The following is a 26,511-nucleotide window of genomic DNA, read 5'->3' as shown; positions in this document are numbered from 1 at the left end:
TTGAAGTGATTGAATTTTGGCAACTTGCATTTCTCTGCCCTTCTCTGCTAGAGTTCTGGTTCTTTTACTTCGTCTTGACTGCTGTGTCTCTTCTTGCTGAGCTTCAACATCACTCATTTGAGTTTCTTCGGGTTGGTCTTGGGAATTTGCACTATCCCTAACACTGTCCCTTACCTGAATTGTAGGCTCACTTGACTATGAAATTTTAACTTTAAATTTGCTTGATTTAATACATAGAAAATATGCACAGGAATGAAAACATTTAACTCAACTTTCAACACTTGCTCAAATGTAAATGTCAATTAAAAGTAAATACTTCAAGGCTTAATGTGATGCTTTACAGTAAAATATTACACAGGAAATTAAAATGTGCAAAAACCGCTTATTTCAGCTTGAATATTACTCTTTAAAATACACTTAGAAGCCCTTGATATCAAATGGCGAATAGCCTTCTCTTATCATTTACAAAAACACTTTAAATTTGAGAATCTGAGAGTTCAATGACTCTTTAAACGCTTCTATAAAACAGCAAGCTTCAAATTAAATATGTGAGCAAATAAGTCGAAACATTTAGTATACACACTACAGTAACATAGCTTTCTTTGAAAACCTTTTGGCAAGCTTTGCAAACCTTCTTCTTAAGTCTCTCTTACGTGTTAAAGTTCGTTATGACTTAGTCCGATGCAGCTTGCAACTGTATGCGTCTTCTTACGTCTTTAAGTGTGTCTTTGTGTGTGATGCATGTTTTCAGCTCATCTGTAATCTTTCGATGACGCTCCATGGTGCAGAAACTTTGTGATAAGCCCACTAGTCGTACGAACATGCTGCTTCATTCACTCGTGGCATTGAACAGACAGTTTTCACTATAAATTCCTCCAAGCATACGCAGACACAAGTGGTTCTCTTGCTGCTGGTTTAATTGAATACTTTACTCCAAATCCACCGTGAAACCTAAATACAGTATACAAAACATAATAAAGAAATCACATTAGCTTGACAAAGCAAACCACGCACAAAAGTGTGCACAACCGATCTAATGACCTTTAACTGACACAAAATATAGACAAATAAAACACAATACCTCGTTGGCTGCATGCTGCGACAAAGGGAAATAATCTCTGAATCTTCTTTATGATCATTCAAGTCATTTTTGACGAGAATACACTTGTATTTGGAGCATTCATACCAAGGGGGTAATCTAGCGCTCGGAAAGCGTTCCACCCCTAGGGGCTGCCATTGCTAACCAAGCCATCACCTGCTGTTAGCATCCCATTGACTCCCATTCATTTTTGAGTCACTTTGACAGTGAATAACTTTACATCTGAGACGTTTAAAGACTCCATTTGTCCATTGTTTATTTCTAAAGAAACATGACAATGTATAAAAGGCTCCATTACCTTGTATCTTACACTATCGCCCCGCAGAAGCTGTTTTTGTAAAAATAGGCTAACGATTGCGTCATAACCAACGCGACCCTGTCGCACAGTTGAGAAATTACCGTATAGACCTGAAGAGACGCTCGCAGGCAATCTTTTACTGTCTATGAGACAGTCGGGGGGACGTGGAGACATGTCCTGGAGACTAGTCTGATAAAGTCAAGGGGGAAGAATGGGGAGAAGCCCATAGTGAGCCAAAAGCAACGGGAGAAAATATTTAAACAACATGATTCAGCTTTCGCTTTCCACATCTACTAGAAGACTCACAGCTGTCAGACAGGAGGCTCACGTCACATCTACGTCGTCAAGCTCAGTCTGAGCCTGCGCAGTTCGCTCAGCCATCAGGAAGTGAGTGCCCCTAGGTTGACTTCATTCTTTCACCGTTGACGTCAATGGGAACGCTCGGTCCATTTCTTTTACTGTCTATGATTCATACTTGCCTGGGTGAACTACGAGCCTTCGGTGAAGTCAGCATTTGCACATAAACTTGAAACGACATTTCAAAATAAAAGTAGTGCAACTTATAATAAATTAAATAATGTATAAATGTATTAATAACAAACACAACTTAAATTCTCAATTATGTGAGTGATTTTAGAAAACAAACAAATTATATATAAATTATGGCAGCATTTACAGTCCGGCTACACACTGTAAGGGGCGAACTAGCACCAATGAAGTGTAAAAGGGAGTTAAGGCTGACCCTAAGCAGAAAACAGTATTGGTGCATTCAAGTCATGTTGTAAAGATGGTATTTATGAGTTGATCGCCACCACAAAGTCTTAAATACCAGTGCGAAGCTTGGGATTCTTTTTAAGCCCTGATCTGTACGAGTTGGGGCGTGTCAGTGAGAAACATGGCTGAATCAATGGATGCAACATCTGAAGTTGAATATAACAGGTATTTAGCAGTGACACTGTCAGGCTTTGTCATTTATAACAAAGTAAGCCAGCATTGTAATATAACAATTAGCCTAATATATAATGTTACTCTTTACACTGGCTTCCTATTTTAAAATAAAAAAAATTAAAAGATTAATACTCACCTGATGTACATTCTTTGTTGTTCATTTTCTATAAGCAGAGTTAACAAACCTTGCTGTATTTTCGTAAAATTAATTAAAAGAACGTACACCACCATCTTGCTCAGACCAAAGAGACTTGAAAGCACATGATGTCGTAAACACGACTTCTCACCTCGTAAATACAAACATCTCAAGAGGACTTGAAAGCATCATTTGTCATCCAGTATGGGTGGCTGTAGTCCAGGTGCCCTGTATTATTCGTCTGGATTTATTTACAAGTGCAGGCTGCCAGTTTGACTTGGGGGTGGCATGCTCCATTTTGAATGGGGTCCTGAGGTTGTCATGGCCATTGTAACTAACACTGATATGCCTTTTAAAGGTCTGCTGGATGTGACAGCTGTTCCTGAGCACCCTAGCTGGGATAATCATGCAGTGCACTTACAAACTCACACCAGACTCAGGTCCACCACAGAAAGTGGGTTCCCCACTCCCTTACGCCACAGCTCATCTGATTGCTGTCCCAGTGTGACCCCACTAACCTTTTGAGAGCCAACCTCGAGCCTCTCTGTCAGGTATGTGCAGGAGGACAGGCATCTGATTCCCCTCACTAAGGAGGGGGAGGGGTTGGTTGCTATGAGACACATGTGGCTGAAGAATTGTGAGGGCTTGGATAAGAGTTCTTGGATTTTTTTGGTTGATTTCCAAGATTATTTTGCATTTAGGGAGGAGGATGTAGGGTGAACACACTGAAGCACAAATTGTCCCCTGTGATTCCCTTTGGCCTACCAGTATGTTGCTGATAAGGCCTTGATCATACAGCAAGTAGAGATTACTGAGCCGTCAGAGAGCATGTGGGTAGCACCTGTGGTCATGGTACCTAGTGGGCAGTGGAGCTTTTGCGTTGACTATTGGCATCTTAATGAGGTAGTGAGGAAAGACTGTTCTGCTAACGGGTGACGTTATTGTGAAAAGAGGGAGGCCCACGACAGAGAGCTGGAGAACCTAGTTATCAGCGATTCTTTAATGGCACGACATGCCAGTGTGTTCAGCATTGGAGACATTGGGTCTTATTCACTAATATCACATGGATTCTTTCATATTGGGGACACTAACATTATGATTAAAGTTAATTAACTAATTATACAAATAAAATGTATGTATTAGGTTTTATTTAATTCTATAAACTATAATACTGATCTGCCAACATTGTCGCTATATGATAAATTAAAATAAGCTGATAACATCACTGTTTTCTCCAGTACGACTGTACAGCCAAATCTAATTTTGTTGCAATATTATCCTGTTTGACACTGTGATGCTGCTTTGACACAATCGTGATTGTAAAAGCGCTATATAAATAAAGTTGATTGATTGATTGATTGATTGATATCTGTACGCGCAGGAGAACTTCTTACCCAACTCACAAAACATTAATATGCACGTGAATTTGTTCATTCAAATTCTGATGTTGGTGAATAGTTTAAACTGCTGCAGTTTAATATGCGTACGCTACATCTGACGAGTGTAACTGGAAGCGTAAGTATTTTGAACTGCAGAGGCACTTTCAAAACTTTTTTTATATTAGTTGAATATGGTGATCGGACGAAAGTTTTAAATATGGATATTTGTCTTACACAAACGCATCGATTCACTTCAGGAGGCCTTTATTAACCTCCCAGAGCTGTGTGGAGCACATTAAATGACAGACAGAGGTATTTTTATAGAATTCAAAAACAGAGCAATAGTCACTGTCATTATAAAACTTGGATTAGTCAGGACTTATTTAATATAACTCCAATTGTATTCGTCTAAAAGAAGAATGTCCTAGGATGGCTTGAGGGAATTATTCCTTTAACATTATGTGGCGGGCGGTGCAATTTTGAGAGACACAAGTTTTTGTTCACTAGTAATAAAGTCTGACTATGCCACCCTAAGGATAAACACCAGGGGAAATACTTCAACCACTCAAATTATGTAATAAAGCACAGGTTCGGTTCCCTCATAAAAGTTAGGCCAAAGTATAACAAAATACAAAATGTTTATTCATACAAGAATAAATTTAAAATACTGAAACACACAAAAAAACAATAACAAAAAAATCACTTGCAACCCCCCTTAAAAAAAAAAAAATAATAATAATAATATATATAACATTTACAAAAGAGTGTAATTATGTAAGTATATGTAAAATGAAAACTAAATAATACCAGCAGGGCTGAGGCTTCCAATGGCACACTTACACGAGCACACACACCCGTGCACTCTAATCACACTATCAACCACTCAAAGTGTACACCGCACACGATGAAGGAGAACCACCACCACCACCAAGCGGGAGATCAAGCCACCTGTGGGACCCCAGCTCCTGCAATAAATCAAAAAGAAAGTACATAACTAAAAATAAACTGGGCAAAAATTGCAGTATGAACATTACACATGCAGCAACTCCTCACATAAATGGTATCAAGAACAGACAGGAGTAAGGGGAAAATTGTTATTAGTTAAATGTCATAATGTCAATATGTCAAATGTGTCAACATACAGTATTATATTAACTAATAATTTAAATTAACGTTTTAATTACCACAACTTCAAGTTGTCTGCTTTAATTCATCATTAGCTAATGATTTATAAAGGTCTCATTATGTTATGACTTATTACTTTACTTGTTGTGGGACATGACTATTAACTAATTGTTTAAGTAATATGTAATTGTGGTTATGGGTTATGAATTAATTTTGAATTGACCCCTTGTGGTAATTAACACATACATTTACATTATTAGTTAATATAATATGTTATTAAAGGTGGGATAAGTGCTTTCTGGTAACCGTGTTGATATTTCAAATCACCAAATCAAACAGATAAAATATTATATAATTATATAGATAAAAAGAGGAACATATATTAGGAGTATAGTATCTTACCTGTCAGACTCTTTGTGAGCTAACGCTTGAAAACTTGAAACACAGGGGATTTAGATGCTCCATATGGTGTGGAAATGAACAGGTCTTTATCATCGCTGTAGTGAGTGACAATATCGCAAATGGACAAACAAGCGAACAGGACACACGAGCATATTCAAGCAAAAGCCAGCATATATTAGTTCTTTCTTGGCTAATGTCCGTCCTGTGTGACGCACACTGAGTCTCTCGTCTCACCATAGACACGCCACTTACCTGCTGATTGGCTACAAGTTTGTTATTCCACTCATCCTTTTTCTAAAACGGTTTTGAAATAACACTTACCCCACCTTTAAGGAATTGATACATTATGACACATTTAACTAATAACAATTTAATGATTACTTAATCTATTAATCATGTATAATCTTCATTATTTGCTGATGCAGTAATCATTAATAAATGGGTTAGTTCACCATTAGTAATACATTAACTCATGATTATCTGTGCATTAATTAAGCATGAATTAATGCATATTAGTGCACCCGTATTGTACAAATACAAATACAAATACTCATGCAAATACAACCACAGAACTTTGTTTAACAGAAAAGAAAATCAAATAAATTAAATTAAAACAAACGTTCACAAAATTAACAAAGAAAAAAAAAAGGTTAAATAATTTAACTTAGAAAAGAAAAACAGAGACAGAGTATAAACAGCAGCTCTTTAAACAACGCGAAGAGAGGCAAAACAGTCCTAAAATTCACTAAGCAGCACACAACGGGCAGCAGCACCAGAACACAAAAGATGCATTCTACTTAAATAAACGCGATTAAGTTATGCACACCAACAATTTCTAATTTCTAAATTGCTTTATTAAAACACAGCACACTTACCCACGACAGCCACTGTCAACATGGGCAATCAAAGTGGGAAAACGGACGTGAGGCATCCCAGGTAACGACCAATCGGCCTTTAAAGGGCTGATGAATTGAGAAATCAACTTTTGAGCTTTTGAAATATAAAAGGTCATGGTTATCTTAGAATATCCTGTAAGTTTTAGAGCTGAAAACATCCTTGTTACAGGGTTGCCAACTCTCACGCATCTGGCGTGAGACTCACGCTTTCAGGCTCTGTGTCACGCTCTCACTCCGCCCAACTCAATCTCACGCCAAATTGCCAAACCTGCTTTTGATATTAAACAAAGCTATAATCTTTAATTTTTTTAAATGTGTTTTAATGAAATTCAAACAATAAATAGCGTTTTGGCGCTAATGTGGCATAATGTTTAAGCCAGAAGCGTTGAAGAGCAGAGTTGCATGCTCTCGTCTCCCTGCGGTGCGCGCTGGTCACGTGGCCCATGAGCCCTAAATACTTCTAGCGCTGTGCCAATGCATTTAAATTATTTTAAGCGGATACACAACAGTTTCACCATATAGATGTTGCAGCAAGTTTTGGTAAATAGTACAGCATAGTGTTAGTGTGTATTGATTATTAGGTCAGCCATATTTACAGGATCGTTTTATAATGGAGAGTGATAGAGATGCAACATTGTTAACATTAATGCTATTCTTGTATTTAGCCCTCAGGTATTCCTTCCTAATTGGTCACACTCATACTCATTAAATTATATTTATTGAATATTTTGAGGAGATCTTTTGGTACTAAATACTATTTGTGCAACATTTATTGTCAATAAATGACCACTTAAAATATTTTTCTTCTAATATTTGTATATATTTCTTCTAATATTTATATTACAATTAGTGTAGTAATTAATGTTAAAATAGAGAATTCCAATTCAAAGAGGAAAAATACAGTCATTTTGTGGCTAAAAAAATAAAATAATGTTTATTTGTAATGCCATTAACCAGTAGGTGCCTTATGGCTCTTTAATAAATATCCATGTATCTAATCTAGTTGCTCAAAAAAGTATTGCAGTCTTTGCATTCTAATAAATATTTAATGATCAAACACTAGATTTCTTTAAATGTGAAATTTCAAAACTTGAAAAACTTGCATCCTAATATTTTAATGAATAATTATATAAGCACTCACAAGTGAATATTAAGGAATGGCACATATAATTTGACACAAGAAATGTTTAAACTAGTGCTAAAACAAAAATATTTTTTCTTATTATGTACAGTATATATACCTAGATATAAACTGATACTGAATCAAGATCAAAAGCACCCCCCCCCCCAAAAAAAATCTCACTCCAACCTGAACTTAAAAGTTGGCAACCCTGTTGTTAGTCAAAGAAAAGCTTTTATAGACACCAGGCCCAGAAAACGTTCGTGTTCGCATCTTGACATCATCGACTGACGAAACATCGCCTGTACAGAATAGTGTAGTTCAGTAGCCCCGCCCACCGACCCATGGAGCCATTTGGATTGCTCTAGCCAGCAGCAGTAAACATGCCGAAGAATATGTAAGGGATAATGTACACCCAGCTGGTTGTTATCACAGAATAAACCCCGACAGAGTTATCAGGACTTGCATCACTCTGAAGGGGTTTATTCTGCATAACAACCGGCTGGGTGTACATTATCCCGCTTATTACATGGCTAGTCTCAAAAAAATTAGACACAAAATATTGTCTTGAGATTAAATATTTTATTAGCTCTTCCGCAAAGCTTCCGCAAAGAAAAACAGTTCCAAACTGCTTTAAGCCTTTAACTATTGCTGCTAAATGTTGAAAATGAATGCTGAAAGGGTTAGTTCACCCAAAAATGAAACCAAACCTATGATTTAATCACCCTCAAGTTATCGTAGGTGTATATGACATTCTTCTTTCAGACAAATACAATCGGAGTTATTTAAAAAGTCTAGGCTAACGTTAATCCCAGCAGTAGTTGTAGCTGTTTTTGAAGTCCATAAGAAATGTAGCTGTCCGTCAAATAATGTGCTCCACACGGCTCCGATGGGTTAATAGAGCCTTCTGATTCGAATCGATGCGTTTGTGTAAGAAAAATATCCATATTTAAAACTTTATAAAGGAAACCTGCCTTGAAGTCTTCCAATGGCTGTTTCAGTATTTAACAGCCACAAGATGGCGCCAGCGTTAAGCATAGGAAGTAGTACCGGTCAAGATAACTCGTAGTACCCAGATGAGCGTTTGTTATCTGGAAATAACATACCGCTGGAATGCCCGAATGACCAATCAGAATCAAGGATTTCACAGAGCCGTGTAATAAAGCAAGATAATGCGCTATTCCTGGTTGTGGAAGAACACAGTCGCTGCATAAGCTTCCTTCGGATCATAATATTAGGAATGTGTGGTTGAACTTTATTTTTAATTAAGTTCCAGCTCACATGGGGAAGACATGTACATGTGTTCACTTCATTTCACGGCAGAAGCGTTTCTAAACAATTCTATATTTGTTGACATATTGAGATTAAAACACAACGTTGTTTCTTCTGAATTGGATCTGACAGGAGGAATGGTGCAACACACTTATGTTTGTAAAACGTGTTTTTATATGTAATAGTATTGCATTGTTATAGGTTGTTTTGCTTATGTGTGCGTATCTAACAGAACATACCTTAGCTTTAGCATGCTGGACTCAGACATGTATGGGCCAGGGCTCGCAAAGCTCAACATCCTGATTCAAAGGCAGATGAAACTCGTAATATTACTTTCTTGTTCTGCTATTCTCTCCCTCTTGACTTGACATTTAAAGTGCATGTGTATGTGTGTGCGCGCGGTTCGTGCTTATATCAAACAATCACGCAGGCTATGTAATACAAAAATAATAGTCCAATCAATCGCATATGAATGAGAAATAAATCATTGTGTTTGTTTGATAAAGACGTACTTGAATCATCCCGGTTGCTGCTTTCAAAACAACTCTCTCATGTGAACTGAACTGACAGGGGCATAGATATGACAGGAGCTGAAGCTCATTAAATATGCAAATCTAAATCTAAATCCATCAATGTTATGGTACAGAGCTACAGAGACAAGGATGGTAAGTGAATCAGGTTTATTGAGCAACCAGTAATAGTGCAACTTGACTGAAGTGGATCTGTGCAGGTGAATGGACTTGGGTGATGCTTCTCAGGGTGCACTTGGTGACAGACGATGGAGACATCTGGAGAGGAACGCAGGATAATACAGAACACACACACGCTGGACACAGGAGATTGTAGGAGACTTGAGGAAGACACTGGAGACGGGTAAGTTGCTTCGAGGGAGTGGTAAGCAGCAGGGAAATAGTACCTATTGCAAACGAGACTGGACAGTGACAGAGCGCGGTTGTGTGCCTTTTGTGCTCTTGGTGATTGTGTTGATGATTGGCTGCAGGTGATGGTGATCAGTACTCAGTTGAGAGTGTGCACTGTGACATGGGAGCCTGGCGTGTCTGTGACAATCAAAACCCAGCGTTCAGGAGAGAGCCTCAAAACCAGGGTAGAAAATAGCCTATTGAGAATGAGGAGTTGTCGTCACGACACCGCACCCCGCCCTCTTCCGCCATTTTGGGAGGATGGTCCGCCAGGTATTGGATTCGGACAGAGGCTGGAGAAGAGATATTCTGATGATTACCATGTACATCATTTTCCAAACTCAATGGAACATGAAGTTTTAATCCACCCCAGCCGATATGAGAAAGCAGCTGCTGGTAAACATACTCCATTATTTCACCACAGGGTGTCAGTCATCATCTTACTAGTGCCGCGTTGCTGGAGTGTGTTGACAACTGATGAGCATGATCCTTTATTTATTTGTATTAAACATTTTGAAAACTATTCTGTCATTTTTCATTGTCAATAATTTTATTCTATGTAATTTACATGTTAATGTAAAATGATTAATATTCAAAGTAACTTAGGCCTATAGCTGTTGACTGTCAAGGTTACATGTACGTACTGAGCAGCACCAGCGCACACAAGTGTTCCTTTTATTAGTTAAATTCATTTAGAAATGTGAACTTGTCATCAGGTATAAAATATGGTCAGTATGAGAAAAACACTGTTAATGAGAGGATGAGCACTAGACTGTTGCAGGATAGTGGGGAGATATATTTATTTGTTATTCAGAAAAAAAAAAAAATATGGAAACATTTCAGGAACGTGCAAGGTAGTAAGTTAAAGCGTCTAACATTAGGTCTCTGTTCAATTCTGCTGCAGGCAGCTCGTATGGATTGACGTTTTTGATATCATCCAGCTCCTCTAAATACCTCTGCCTGGCGCTGGTAGCAATTTCTCCCTGTAGTTAACCATTTCTTTTTATTTTCCCGTTTAAACAACATGATAATTCCTCGAGCCGTCTTTCCTGCTCCGATCTCTGTATCACTCTTAAAGTGTTGCCCCTGGCAACCGATAGCGTCGGATCCCAAAATGGTGGACGGGCCCAAACACCGTCCAATTTGTCACGTGACAGCAAGCTACCATGACGTATGTCCTCATTCTCAATTACTTATTAGTTATGATGTTTTTGAATGTAAAAAACCTCAGACAACTGTATAAACAATGTAAAAAGCCAGTTCATGAAACTTTTAAATAGGAGGTGCTACTCGCTGATAGGCAAATACTGATGTCAATCACCTAATCATGTTACAATTAGTTAACTACATTAGTTGAAATTTTCACTTACCACATTTATTAATCTTTCTTAATATTAATTTCAAGATTTAGTAATAACCTACTTTATAAAATAAATTGTTAACATTAGTTAATACACTGTGAACTGACATGAACAAACAACCGCTATATTTTGATTTTAAGATGAATAAATACAGTAAGCAATGTTATACGGTTAGTTCATGTAAGTTTAAATAATAAATTAACCTTATTGTAAAGTGTTACCAGTTATAGACATGTCATGATGTAACATAACTTCTTAACACAATTATAAAGCCATACTCTTTACTTAGCCTTACTCATGCTTAGTGAATGAAAGCCAATGGGTGCAGCAGAATGGGGAAGATGCAGTCTTCCAGACAGAAGGTTCTTTAGTGGGTTCAAACATAGCAGTGATTTTCTGAAGATGAAGTGGCCATTATCTCATTGTCCATAAAAAAGCTAATGGGCTAAGTTTAGGGACTTGCTCCTGTGAGACTGGGTGTTAGAGTGAGAATGGAAAGACCCTGCCACTGGGGAAGGGAGGTGGCAAGTGTTGGTCCCCAGGTCATTCCATGAGGGGGTTATAAGGGATATCCACAGAAGCTAGGTCAGAGTATTTCAGAGTGGTGTTCCATTTTGATTGGTAGTAGTAAATAAAAAATGTAACATTTTGTTGTTGATGTGGTTCCATTTATGTGCTGTATGCTATCTGTATTTTTCTTTCCTCTTTAAGCTGATGTAGCTATCACAAATCTCTCTGTCTCTCTCTCTCTCTCTCTCTTTCTCTCTCTCTCTCTCTCTCTCTCTCTCTCTCTCTCTCTCTCTCTCTCTCTCTCTCTCTCTCTCTCTCTCTCTCTCTCTCTGTGTGTGTGTCTATCTCTCTCTCTCACACACACACACACACACACACAAACACATTTTTAAGAGGAGTCAGCAATGCCAAAGCCAATTAACAGCAAAACAAAAACAGGCTTCTGAAGCTAAATGAAATGAGAGCTGAAACAATACCACTGGAGAAAAACATTCATTGAAGATTGATGCAGGAATGCATGGATGGATGGACAGATGGATGAACACAGATGAATACTAGGCTGAAAGGACAGACATATGAGACAAAAAGATTGCTGGATAAATGTATGTGTGGATGGATGACTTGCCTTGACATTTCTGTGTCTCTGAAGGAGGGGTTGTCCCTGCCCGGCCCTGAAGCCAAGCGCTAATGCTATCAGAGGGCTGCTGACTCAGTGCATGATGTCTGCCATGATATTCCAAACAGAGCAGACGGAGGAGGATGTTACAGATGATTACTGCTATTAACTTATTCTGTCAGTCACTGCGATAAAAAAACACTGGATACAGCACAGGACAGGCTAAGATAGAGCCTCATTTGGTTAGCTAAAATGTAGATGGTCACAAGAGTTCACTCAAAAATAGAAACTCTGACATCATTTGCTGCTTCCAAAGCTGCGTGACGTTCTTTCTTCTGTAGAAGGTAAAATAAACATTTTTAAGAAATGTTTCAGTGTTGTTGTATTACCTACAATTTAAGTAAATGGTCACCAAAATGGTTTGGTGGTTAACATATTGGAAAAAAAAACAACAATGTTGTGTGTTGAACAGAAGAAAGATATGCATACAGGCTCGGACCGACTTAAAGGTGCACTATGCAACTTTCCGTCCGTTAGAGGCCGCCTATTCAAAACAAAGGCGTAGTTTAATGAAGCCAAGTTTGAGGGCAACATCTTGGGACATGTGGTCTTCACCTCACAGCCGGTGGAAAATAGGACTCTGGCAGAAGTCATGTTCATGAATGTGGTTATTAACGTTACTGTAGTATGAAGCAGAGCAGGACCGAGTGTTGTAGAGCTGAGCAAGGCCGCTGGAGCGATTGTTACACAAACACCCGCCTTGCGAAAAATGGGACTGTTATAATGACGGGATGGAACACAGTCACTGGGCGCCCACACTATTTCCGCTTTTCCGGTCATTGGTATGAGGTAAAGCAGCTCTTTTTATCATATTAGGTGCATTTAAGTGTGTTTAAAATGATGTTATGGCGTTACTCTGTAAGTTCGCTCAGTGGCTGCTGTCACACTTGCTGCACACTGCTAAGAGTAAAGCGCTTCGGCCAAATAAAACCGTAATCTGAGGGTAACGCAGATATGATGCAATTGACAGGCGACTCCCTCAAACGATATGCTGACACAGCCCGGGTACTTGGTTAAAATAGCAATTTTCTCACAATTTACAAATAGTTGGAAACATTTGGGATATTATAAGTACTCAACTGAACAAAATATATAACACTGGCCTAGTGTCTTTTGGATATTTTACTGCAAAAATACTACATAGTGTACCTTTGTGAGTAAAGGGTGAGTAAATGATGGTGGAATCCCCTCAAGAAATGAAACTCTCGCAAAATCAATTTTAGACCCTCTAATCTACTACTATCTAATACTATCAATTTCCAGCAGTGGAAATACACAGGAACATTTTCTAATTTTGAAAATAATTTCACTAGAGTGCCATTTTTCAACAACAACAACAAAAAAAAAAAAAAACTTTTTTTTTTAATAGTAAAATAAAATGACTGCAATCAATAAAATATTGTTATTTACCTTGAGATATTTAACTAGATGATCATCTGCTAGCAAGCTTTTCACTGAAATAGTTCTCTCCTTGGTAAATAAGTACCCTAACTTTTTGTAAAAATCCAAAATTGTCAGTCAGTTCAGAAATTATGTCACATTTTAGAGGGAAATATTTTTTGTTGTTTTTATGTAAATTTCATACACTAAATATAGAAATGATTTATGATCATTTCACTGTTGGTTTAGACCATAGTTTTTAAAGAGGTTATGAATTGAGAAATCAAAACATTGCCCTAATCTTTTGATATATTAGAGTTATTACACTTGAGTCACTTACTGTACATATTTTACCTTGTTTTACTCTGTTCCTATCCTACATTGAGATATTATGACTCTTGGGGAATAACATGTGAAGTGTCTAGTTAAAAACAAGAGTGAATGTGTGCATATTTTGAAATAAAATATTATTTGCAAAGAGTTTAAATGGATTACTACACAAATATATAAGCTATACTTATATAATTAGACCAGGAACTTATTTTACCATTTTATTTAAAAAAAGCACCCCCCCCCCCCCCCCCCAAAAAAAAAGAAAAAAAGAAAAGAATAACAAACAAACAAAACAACAGCAACATCAAACAAACAAACAAAAATAACATGTGGTCCACCCCAAATGTTCAAGATATGGTTATGGCCTGGGTTCATGGTGAGGTCTTGATGAAGACATGCCCATTTAAAAAGAGTTTTTATATCAAAGGGCTAAAATCAGGGCATAAATTAGCCATTTAGAAATTATGATGTAAACTCTTACTAACATTATAACCTCAGGAAATAACAAATGCTGTTCATGACACTTTAAAATGTAATTCATATGTTTATTATTATCGTTATTATTATATTTTAATACTGGATATGTGACAAATTAAATATGTGGTAAAAAATGTGACCTCAATATTACACATTTTCTGAAAAATTAACCACTTTGACGTAAAAAACTTTTTGATCCTTTGTGTAAATTTTTGTGTATTTCTATTAAAAAATACATTTTAAAAAATCTTATTCAAATGTAATCATGCTGGACATCTTCTTTTAATTTACTTTCCTTTTTGCTGTCTCCATCCCTCTCTCGGCTAGACCATAAGCAGCTGACTGTCAGATGTGTGAAACTGTTCCTTAGCTCTTTGTTAGATTAATATTGGGCCTGCCCCCATGCACTCATTGGTAATGGAAGCGAGTTAGGCATTAACTGCAGGCATCTCTGTGGCTAGCCACATGCAAGAGTTGCTGTCTCTGCAGAAAAGAACCCCCTCCCCTCTCTTTTCCCCTCCTTTCTCCCCTCTCTCTCTCTCTCTTTCTTCCGTTAATTACTGTAATGGTTCGGCTGTCCTTCAGGGGATGCTGAAAGGTCAGGGTTTGGCAGGGAAAAAGGGAAACTGAGAGGGCTAGTAAGAAATGGTTAGCAGCATACACTGGCACTAACATCCCGAAGACATGTTCATTAACAGAGGACCTTGCATTAATTTTTTTTTCCTTCTGTGGAACACACACACACACACACACACACACACACACACACACACACACACACACACACACACACACACACACACACACACACACACACACACACACAAGGGCATTTTGAAGAATGTATCTGTGTTTTTTGTCCATGCAACTGGCCTAAGGTTGTTTTGAACCCCCTCATTACACATTTAAACGGTCTGTATATGTACATGTGTTCTCTCTCCCCAGTCATGTAGACCTGTGTTCACTCCACTCAGCCATTCTGAAGTCATTACTGTGCTGACTGCTTTTATAACCGGGTCACTTCTTCAGCCTCTTTTTAATGATCACCTCAAATCTGCAGAAGAGCCCTGGCTCCACTATGATTAACTGTGACCATCGTCTATTTCCTTTATTCTCACGTATGGCAAACATTCCTTTTAATGAATTTGATATTGAAAAACCATTAGGCTTAGCAGACGTTTCAGTCATTCAAGCGATCAATATGCTTACAGAATCGTGCTTTTTTGACATCATGAATGATTTGGTGTCTTTTTTCAAATACAGGCCTATTCTGTGTTTCTTTCCTGTTTGAGAGGTATAATTAATGTCTGAGCAATTTCACTTTAAAGTTTGTAGGAACAAAAAGATTGAAGGAACTAAGGATTCTGTGTGTCAGCCTGTGTGTGTACCTTTAAGAGAGTTACCATACATCTGTGGTTTAATTAATTGTTTTATTTTCTGTCTTTCTATTTATTTTATTTCTTTATTATTATATTACATGTTAATTTTGTTCTTTTCCTTGCCCTTACGGTATTTTCTAGTACTGTTTAATCTTGATTATGGGATTTCATTGGTAATGTGTCTTCACAAGTAGGAATAAGAATGACAAAGTCTAGACAAAGTAAGGATGAAGACCAAATTAAGTCTGAAAATGTATATACGCAACTAAGATTATTTTAGAAAAATCTAGCCATGCTAATTTTTTTCAGCACTTGCTCTTCTGCTTTTTTGTTTATTTCACGGCTTCCTCTTAGCCTGAAAGAAAACTTTTAGTTAAATGGTTAGTTCACACAAAATTGAAAATGTTGTCATTAAGTACACATATCATTCAAATCCTGTAAGATTTTCTTTCATTTTCAGAACACAAATGAAGATCTTTTTATAAACGAAATCCATTGACAGTCTAAGCAATTACCACTTTCAAGTCCTAGCAAGTTAGTAAAGACATCATTCAAGTAATCCATGTGACTCCAGTGGTTTAATTAACCTCAAATTTATGAAGCAACGCAAGGGTTTTGTTTGCAGAAATATAATTTAACACTTTTTTTATAAAGTATAAAGATATCTGAGAGTTTTTTTTTCTTAATACAATGGAAGTCAATAGCCACCAAAACGGTTTGGTAACCAGCTGTTTGGTATCTTCAGTCCACAAAGACATAAAGGACTTTGGAACATCATAAGAATGAGGAAATGATGGCACAAGTGTTTGGGTGGACTATTCCTTTAAAATTGAACTATTCTTGTGTTGCTATGCATTTGCTATTGTGTTCTGGGTGGTTGCTAGATGGTTGTTCAAGTCAAAAGGTCTAACCTCTAAGGCACAGTCCACACATACACAGGTATTTTTATATAGTATTTTTAGAGTTTTTCCTCCTCCCTTTAAAATAAAATCGTGCCCACATGAAAAAAAAAAAAACGCTGTGTCAAGAGCCTGGCAAACCAACAGGTGGCAATATAACCCTAACCGTAAAGCCATGTTGGCCAATCAGAAGCCTGGAAAAAAAGGTTAGTGTAATTTCCAGTCCTGATGTAAAAACGTCTCAGGTTACGTATGTAACCCTAGTTCCCTGAGGGAACGAGACGCTGCGTCGAAACGCTGTGAGAACGCCTCTGCGTTAATGCGTCGTGAAGCGCCTGTAGAACCATTCCATCGGAAAAAAGATCGATCGTCGCCGACGTGATGACGTCGCCGACGTGATGACGTCATCAACCGGAGACCATAAAAGGTCCGCGAACACAAACAGGAACTAGCTTCTGATAAAGCCTGAAGTAAGTGATCACGGACACGCCGGGAGTATGGCAGAGCGACGCAGCGTCTCGTTCCCTCAGGGAACTAGGGTTACATACGTAACCTGAGACGTTCCCTTTCGGGGAACTCGAGCTGCGTCGAAACGCTGTGAGAACGCTTATACCCACATCGCCATAGGACCAAGTGTCTCGTATGTGTGAAGCCGAAGCGCACACGGTTACGAGAGTACCTGTGCCCCAACTGTAGATGCCAGGTCTAGTTCATAGAACCTGACGAAAGTTAAAGGAGACGACCATCCGGCCGCGTTTACAAATATCGTGGAGGGACGCCCCCGACAAAAGTGCTTAAGAAGCAGCCATACCCCTGGTTGAATGCGTCCGGACAGCCAGTGGAGACTGCTGCCCGGCCGCCTCATAAGCAAGTGAGATGGCCTCGACCACTCACTTGCTCATCCTCTGCTTAGATACTGGGGCCCCTTCTTAGGGGGCCCGAAACAGACAAACAGCTGATCAGTTTTCCTCCACAGAGCAGCTCTGTGGACATAGTATCTAGTGCTCTAACAGGGCACAGCAGATTAATCTTCCTGGTCTGACGTCGTGAAAGGAGGAGGACAGAATGCTTGAAGAGTAATGGGGCCCCGTGGGCTCGTAGGAACCTTGGGGACATAACCCGGCCTGGGATGAGAAAACCCCGGCGCAAACTCTAGACATGAGTGCATAACAGGCCTCAACCTTAAAGTGCCACGGAGGAAACGTGTAATCAGAGGGTGTCTTCCCAAGACACTCCACCCAAAGGGACGTGGACGGCACCCAAGGCCGCCACGTACGCCTCTATTGTGGAGGGGGTCAACCCTGCCGAGAACCTTGCCTGCAGAAACTCCAGCACTGTACCAACCGGGCAGTTAACTGGGTCCCACTGGCGTTCTCTGCACCATGCTGAGAAAAGTTTCCCTTTCAGAGCGTACAGTTTCCTCGTGGACGGAGCTCTGGAGTGAAGGATGGTCTCTACGACCTCGGCCGAGAGACCTTCCTCTATGAGCCTAGCCCCCTCAGAGGCCAGGCCCACAGTTTCCACATCTCTGGGCGTGGGTGCAGGAATCTCCCGCCCGCCTGAGAGAGTAGATCCCTCCTGGTCGGAATCTCCATCGGAGAGCCTTCCAGGAAAGATATCAGGTCCGAAAACCATACTCGGGTCGGCCAGTACGGAGCCACTAGGAGTACCTGGGCCCCGTCCCGGCGTACCCTCTCCAGAACTCCTGGAAGCAAGACAATCGGGGGGAAGGCGTACAGAGGTAGCCTCGGCCACCCCTGTACCATGGCATCCACCCCAGCGGGGCTGGATGGGTCAGAGAAACCACTGCGGGCAGTGAGAACTCTCCGCCGAAGCAAATAGCTCCCATATACCTTCCATAGGAGCTCCACCACTTCTGGGTGGAGTTTCCATTCCCCGGGCCTCGGCCCCTGCCTCGACAGGCTGTCTGCTTCCTGATTCAGGACCCCCGGGATATATACTGCTCTGACTGACAGCAATTTCCCTTGGGCCCACAGGAGGATCCGATGTGCCAATTGTCCAACGGACGGGACCTCAGACCCCCCTGGTGATTTATATAGACGACCACCGATGTGTTGTCTGCACATGGTGGCCCCTTGAGGTCGGGCAGGAACTGTTTCAATGCAAGAAACACTGCGAGCATCTCTAGCCGATTTACGTGCCAGTGCCGCTGATGTTCCTGCCATAGACCCTGGGATGAGCGACCACTCATGGTCACCCCCCCCAGCCCGTGAGAGAGGCATCTGTCGTTAGCGTTACGCGACGAACATGAGCCCCCAACACGGGACCCTGAGCGGGTTTTTCCACATGACCAGAGCACGTAGGCATCGCCGCGTGACTTTGATCGTGCGGAGCGGATTTCCCCTCGGGGAGAACCCTTTTGTTTTGAGCCACCACTGCAGTGGCCTCATGTACAGTAGGCCAAAAGATATCACGTTGGACGCTGCTGCCATGAGACCTAACAGTTTCTGGAACCGTTTCACAGTGACGGCTCGGCCTAGCTTCTGTTCTTTGGCGGCTGCCAGGATCGATGCTATGCGTGTTGGCGATAATTGCGCCCGCATAATTACCGAGTCCCAGTTCACACCTAGAAAAGTGGTTCTCTGAGCCGGAGAAAGCACACTCTTCTTGGCGTTCAGCCTCAACCCCAGCTTCGACATATGGGCGAGAACAGCATCTCGATGCTGAACCGCCATCTGCTCTGTATTCGCTAGAATCAGCCAGTCGTCGATATAGTTCAGTATGCAGATGCCCTGTAGACGCAGCGGCGCCAGAGCTGCATCCACACACTTGGTGAACGTGCGGGGTGACAGTGCTAGACCGAAGGGAAGTACACGATATTGGTATGCCTCTCCCCCGAAGGCAAACCTCAGGAACTTCCTGTGATGTGGAAGGATGGAGACATGAAAATACGCATCTTTGAGGTCTATGGTGACAAACCAATCCTCCGATTTGACCTGCGCTACAATCTGTCTGAGTGTAAGCATCTTGAATTTGAGCTTGGCCACCGAGCGATTCAATAGCCGCAGATCTAATATCGGGCGTAAGCCCCCATCCTTCTTCGGCACGATGAAGTAACGGCTATAAAAGCCAGACTCCCTGCTGGGAGGGGGAAACCTCTCTATAGCCCCTTTTTGCAGGAGTGTCTCTACTTCCTGTGCCATTACCAGAGCCTGCTCCGGGCCCACCTCTGTAGGTAGGACACCGCAGAAAGGAGGTGGCCGACTTCTGAACTGAATGGCGTACCCCTTTTCTATTATCTGCAGGACCCACTGAGATATATTCGATAGACGTTTCCACTCGTCTAGAAAATCTACTAAGGGAACCAGCCTCTCGAGGCTGGCCTCTGGTGTATTTTGAGCAACAAGCACAGTGCCCTGAAGCGGCGGACCGGCAGGGAACGACTGACTTGACTGCTCGGGAGCCCCCCGAAGGGGGAGCGGACCACCCTCGAGTGGCCCGCGGGGACCGTCTGCGCCCCGGCATTGCGGCTGGGTTGGCAGCGCGGCCCCCAGAGGGCGCTGCAGGACAACGGGTACCGTAGGCAGAGGTAAACACCGTTTCCCTTCGGAGGGGACTACCCTCAGCGTCCTTTTGTTTCCCCTGCCCTCCGAGGAGGGGGCGGACCACCCTCAGGTGGCCCGCGGAGACCCTCTGCGCCCCGACATTGCGGCGGGGTTGGCAGCGCGGCCCCTTGAGGGTACCGAAGGAAGACGGGTACCGTATGCTGAGGTAAGCACCGTCTTCCCACGGAGGGGAAACTAAGGGAACCAGCCTCTCGAGGCTGGCCTCTGGTGTAATTTGAGCAGCGAGTGCAGTGCCCTGAAACGGCGAACCGGCAGGGAACACCTGACCTGACTGCTCGCATGCCCTCCGAGGAGGGGGCGGACCACCCTCAGGTGGCCCGCGGAGACCCTCTGCGCCCTGACATTGCGGCGGGGTTAGCAGCGCGGCCCCCTGTGGGCACCGAAGGAAGACGGGTACCGTGTGCTGAGGTAAGCACCGATTTCCTTCGGAGGGGAAATGCCAGGGACGATGCAGCTGAAGGCGAGAGATAGCTCGCAAGCGTCTCTTCGATCTTCGGCATCGCCCCATAACCATAGTGTCTCAGCCCAAATATATTACTATATGCAGATGTATGTGGGCTGAACACTCTATATGATACCGCTTGTTTCCTCCATGACCTAGACACCTCGGTGTGCAGGTCAGGGAAGAATGGCAGGACGTTGATGCTTTACACGAGAGGGCAGGAATCGCTCATCTAATTTCGTTCTCTCTGATTTCGATGGGATTCAGATATTTCAGCCAGCCAGTCATTTCTTATTTTTATATTTAACCTGGCCACAGCTCTCGTGAGAACCTCAACTCACTAGCGGGTGACTGAAGTGGCGAGTCTTCAGTCGCGATGCTCTCAACGTCCACCTCCTCAGAGCTGGATAGTTGGAGCACCGGTGCCCCGCCCAGGGAGGAAGAGACCGCAGAGCGGGCTTCCAAACCCCGAGACGAGACACTGGACGATACAGGTGAGGGCTGAGATAAGGCTGGGCCCGTCTCAAACCCCTCTGTAAAGTCCACTTTTTTTTTTTTCTTTCTATAGACCGAAGTCTGAGGGCTGAATTTTTTTTTTCACACGGTATGATGCCGGTCTCCTCCATGATGTTGCCACCTCGGTGTGCAAATCATGGAAGAATGGCAGGCCCCGCCGCTGAGGTTCTGAAGCGCGAGCGGGCAGGAATCTCTCATCTAATTTACTAGATCTTTTCTTTCCTGCCTCAGATCTCTCTACGGGCCAGTCAATATTTAATCTGGCCACGGCTCGCGTTAGAACCTCAACGAGCTCCCTCTTTTTCACTCGCAGGGGACTGAAGTGGCGAATCTTCAGTCGCGATGCTCTCAACGTCCACCTCCTCGGAGCTGGATAGTTGGAGCACCGGCGGCTCTCTCGGGGGGGAAGAAACCGCAATGCGTGCTTCCAAGCCCCGAGAAGAACCGCTGGATGGAGCAGGTGAGGGCAGAGATAAGGCAGTGGCCGTCTCAAACCCCTCTGCAACATCCAATTGTGAACCCCACGACTGCAGCCTCCGCTCTGCCTCGGCAGCAGCGGGACCAGAGCCGCGGGGAACACGAGCCGAGGCACCCTCCTCGAAGAGTGCCCGGCGGGAGCGCAGCGTTCTCAGTGGCATACGCTCACAGTGCTCGCAAGCAGCCCCCTCGAGGGCTGCCTGGGCATGCTGCGCTCCCAAGCATGCAACACAGAGAAGATGTGTGTCCCCGCCCGTGATGTAGCGTGGGCAGGGAGGAACACACTTTCTGAAATTGCTGCTTTCACTCGCCATTTCTATCTATTTTATTTTCTCTTTTTTCTGTTAATATATGAAATATTTAACAAAAGGGTGGAAAATCTCTGATAATAGACAGACAAAAACACCAAATAGACAGACAGGTTCACACAGATCGCTTACTGAAGGCACAGAAGCTAGTTCCTGTTTGTGTTCGCGGACCTTTTATGGTCTCCGGTTGATGACGTCATCACGTCGGCGACGTCATCACGTCGGCGACGATCGATCTTTTTTCCGATGGAATGGTTCTACAGGCGCTTCACGACGCATTAACGCAGAGGCGTTCTCACAGCGTTTCGACGCAGCTCGAGTTCCCCGAAAGGGAACCCTAAATCTCATTGGAGTTTCAAGAAAAATTCACCCTGGCAGGAGTTTCAGTGAATAGATACTCGGTTTGCCTGTTGACGAATGGCCAAACCGCATAGAAAAAGCTGCGGTTTTGATAATACCCATGTTTGTGTTGACAAGGCCTAAGTTTTTATGATATTCTAATCCCTGATATTGGGTCTCTCCATGCTTTTTTAGTCTAATAACAGCAATAATAGCATGACTCTCCTCAACAAACAGCATGATTAGAGTATTTTTTTGCCTTGCCAATGAAGGACCAATGATAATATCCACAGCTGATCATTATTTATGTGCTAAATAGGAATATCACATTTACATGACAGGACAAAGTTAAAATGTGGTAATTTGCAAAAGAAGAAAATTAGACATATAAAATACAGATGATGTAAAGGAAAATTGAAGTAGAGAGAGAGAGAGAGAGAGAGAGAGAGAGAGAGAGAGAGAGAGAGAGAGAGAGAGAGAGAGAGAGAGAGAGACTGGAGGGGGTTGTGGGAGGATGAGAGACATGAGTGCATGAGCTCGCAAGACTGAGTCTCATTATTGGAGCGACCCCAGACTCCCACAGCAAATCACATTTATTAAGTCAACAGACGAATGCACGCACGCACGCACACACATACAACCATTACCACATCACAACATATCAAACTCCAGCATGCACACTCAAAATTAAAACACTACAGCAGGATGATACACACTATTTGTAATGTGTTCATATGTGTATGAGAGAAGACCTTTGTCTTGTTTATTTTTTATCATCTGTGACTCACCCTTGAGAATGGTCTGAGAATCTGCATCACACTAACTGAACTGAACCATAAACCATAAAAACAATCTACACACAAATAATCTGACCCAGAACCACCTTGCTTATGCAACACATAGAGAACGCACACACCATGAAACAGATACCGAATCAGTGTCTCGTGAACCTTCTTTCAGGACACATTCAGAGATATTGTAATTCCCACAGTGAGAGATTTCAGTAGGAAGTGGCTATTTTTATAAGGTACACAGAAAGAGTGGTCTTACATGTTTCTTTGTTGCCTGCATGTGTCTGTGTGTGCAGTGTGATTTATTTATATATTTTATTCTTCCCTCAGCAGACACACTGACCTTTATGAGGCTCAGGCAGGAGAGAGACGGCAGGGTCACGCATAGATCTCGAGAGCCATGAGCAGCAAATACAAGATTGAGAATACAAGGGTGTGTTAACTCTCGCATTGTGTGTGTGTGTGTGTGTGTGTGTGTGTGTGTGTGTGTGTGTGTGCGTGCGTGCGTGCGGCCTGGTAATCCCTATGTTATGGGGACAAAATGTCCCCACAAAGATGGCAATATCCAAAATCCTTGTCCTTGTGGGGACATTTTTAGGTCCCCATGAGGAAAACATCTTATAAATCACACAGAAGGAGTTTTTTTGAAAAAGTAAAAATTCAGAATGTTTCCTGTGATGGGTAGGTTTAGGGGCAGGGGCAGTGTAGGAGGATAGGATGTAGTTTGTACAGTATGAAATCCATTACGCCTATGGAAAGTCCTTATAAAAAATGGAAACACGGCGCGCGTGTGTGTGTGTGTGTGTGTGTGTGTGTGTGTGTGTGTGTGTGTGTGTGTGTGTGTGTGTGTGCTCAGAAATTATTGGAATGTCCACTAAGACCCAGGTGATTATTTATTAGGTCCCCCACCCTCTTAACTCTTTCCCTGTCCGCATTTTTTTTATTTTAATTGTCAGTCACCACCAGGGTTTTTGACCATTTTCACAAAAATTGAATAGCCCATAGAATATTTTTTTACTTATTATTTGTTTAATGAATATCTGAGCATGCGAAAGCTGGCCCTCTTTTTTTAAACAAACAAAAAACATTCATGTATTCCTTTTTATCAACACATGAATATCGGTAAGTTAAAAAGAAAAGCTACATTTTGAACAAAAAGCTGAGAAAATCAAGTTTTTGTGAAAGACTGTATCCAGATCAGACATGAGCAAACACAAATGTAGTAGATCTAGTCCATCAACTCCCCTAATGCTTGCACAGTCCTGTAGATCAGTGGTTCCCAAACCTGTCCTGGAGGACCACCAGCCATCATCAGACACACCTGATCCAACTCATCAGCTCATTAGTAGCGATGGCAAGACCTGAAGTGGGTGTGTCTGATGAGGGAGACATACAAAATGTGCAGGGCTGGTGGTCCTCCAGGACAGGTTTGGGAACCACTGCTGTAGATAATCTTGAGTCCATATTTCATTCAGTAACATTAGATAGTTTTGATTTATATAATGTTTAATGATGATGATCACATTATTTTGCATATGCATCTGCTTACATACGATCGTTTGTTTTACTGCGTCTTCCTCATGTGTGTTTTGATCAGGAGATTCAGTACTCATTCAGAAGATGCGTAATAACAGTCTGACAGTGAAAAAATGGAAACCCAGAAAATTACGGGAAGCGTTTCCTCACAAATAACGAAAAATTCTGTGTTTGGCGGGGAAAGAGTTAAGCGAGGTGATAGCAAGGAGCAGAGCCACCTTTAGCGACAGAACTCGATCTGTTACCAACTCGAGCGGTTTGAAGGGCCCCAAGGCCAGTCCCTTGAGAACCACTGCTAGATCCCAAGTTGGGAGCAGAAATGTCAAAAATATCGTGGGAAATGCATACAGATGTCCACGTCTACACCATGTGGGGCTGGATGCGTGAGGGAGAACCGTACAGTGGACAGTGGATCTGTCTCGAGATGCATATAGATCCACTCCCCGGGCCTCAGCCCCTGCCTTGACAGGATGTCTGCTACCTGATTCTGGTAAACGGGGACATACATCGCTCTGAGAGACGACAGTTTCCCCTAGGACCACAGGAGGATCTGATGCACCAGTCTGCATAGAGGACGAGACCTCAGACCCCCTGATGCTTCAGGTTCACGACTACTGACATATTCTCTGAGCACAACAGAACATGGTAGCCCCTGAGATCTGCGAGGATGCTCCTCAGAGCCATGAATACAACCAATATCTCCAGGCTATTTATATGTCATGAATGATGATGGTCCTGTCACGGACCCTGGGTAAAGCAGCCGTCCATGACTGCGCCCCCAACCAGTGAGTCTTTTAAAAACAGATTTCCGGCAACATGACGCTCCCAAAACCGGGATAGAAAGCAAGCTTTCTTCCATATTTACAGGGAATTTATTTATACACCACTGTAGGCATCTCGTGTACTGCAAGCCAAAAAGGTATTATGTTGGGCACTGCAACCATGTACACCAACAGTCTTTGAAACTGTTTTACAGTGATATTGAAGTGTAGCTTAATGCTGTAGACCATCGCCCGTATAGACTCAATGCGTGCGGGAGACATTTGTGCCCGCATTTTCGTCGAGTCCCACACTACTCCTAGGAACAGGGTCCTCTGGAAAGGCGTAAACACTCTCTTTTTCGTGTTGAGTCTCAACCCCAGGTTCTGAATGTGGCTAAGGACGACATCTCAATGCCGAACTGCCATTTTTTGCAACTTAGCCTATATGAGCCAGTCATCTATATAATTCAGTAGACGGATGCCCTGGAGTCTCAGTGGAGCCAGAGTTGCATCCCTGCACTTGGTAAACGTGCAAGGGGAAAGAGCTAAGCCAAATGGACGAACCCGATATTGGAACACTTCACCCCCAAAATGGGAACCTTCCTGTGAGAAGGACTGATGGAAACGTAGAAATGTGCGTCCTTTACATCTATTGTGACAAACTAGTCCTCGGAATGAATTTGATTCAAGATAATAGTTATTGTGAGCATTTTGAACCTGAACCTCCAAAATCCTGTTCAAATATCTCAGGTCTAAAATTGGATGCAAACCCCCGTCCTTTTTGGGAACTATAAAGTACTGGTTTTAGAACCCAGACTCCCTGTTTGGCGGAGGAATACGTTGTATGGCCTCCTTTACCAACAGGTAGTGTACTTCTTGTTCCAGACCACTCCAGACCACCCCATTGAACTTAGGTATACCCTTTTTCTACAGTCTGCAAGACCCATGGCAACACATTACCACACCTGGACAAAAATCTACCAAGGGAATCAACCTCTCGACCCCCTGAAACGTCTGAGGAGGGGACTGCCCTCAGAGGTCTTACAACAGCTAGGACCTCTTTCCCGAAGCCTTTCCTGGAACCTTCAGAACAGCCTTCCGCACAGTTGGCACTAATAATCACGTCACATTCAAAGTCACTTCA

The sequence above is a fragment of the Pseudorasbora parva genome, chromosome 1 (genome assembly GCF_024679245.1).
Source record: "Pseudorasbora parva isolate DD20220531a chromosome 1, ASM2467924v1, whole genome shotgun sequence".
Taxonomy (NCBI): domain Eukaryota; kingdom Metazoa; phylum Chordata; class Actinopteri; order Cypriniformes; family Gobionidae; genus Pseudorasbora; species Pseudorasbora parva.
Note: the sequence above shows the minus strand (reverse complement) of the source record.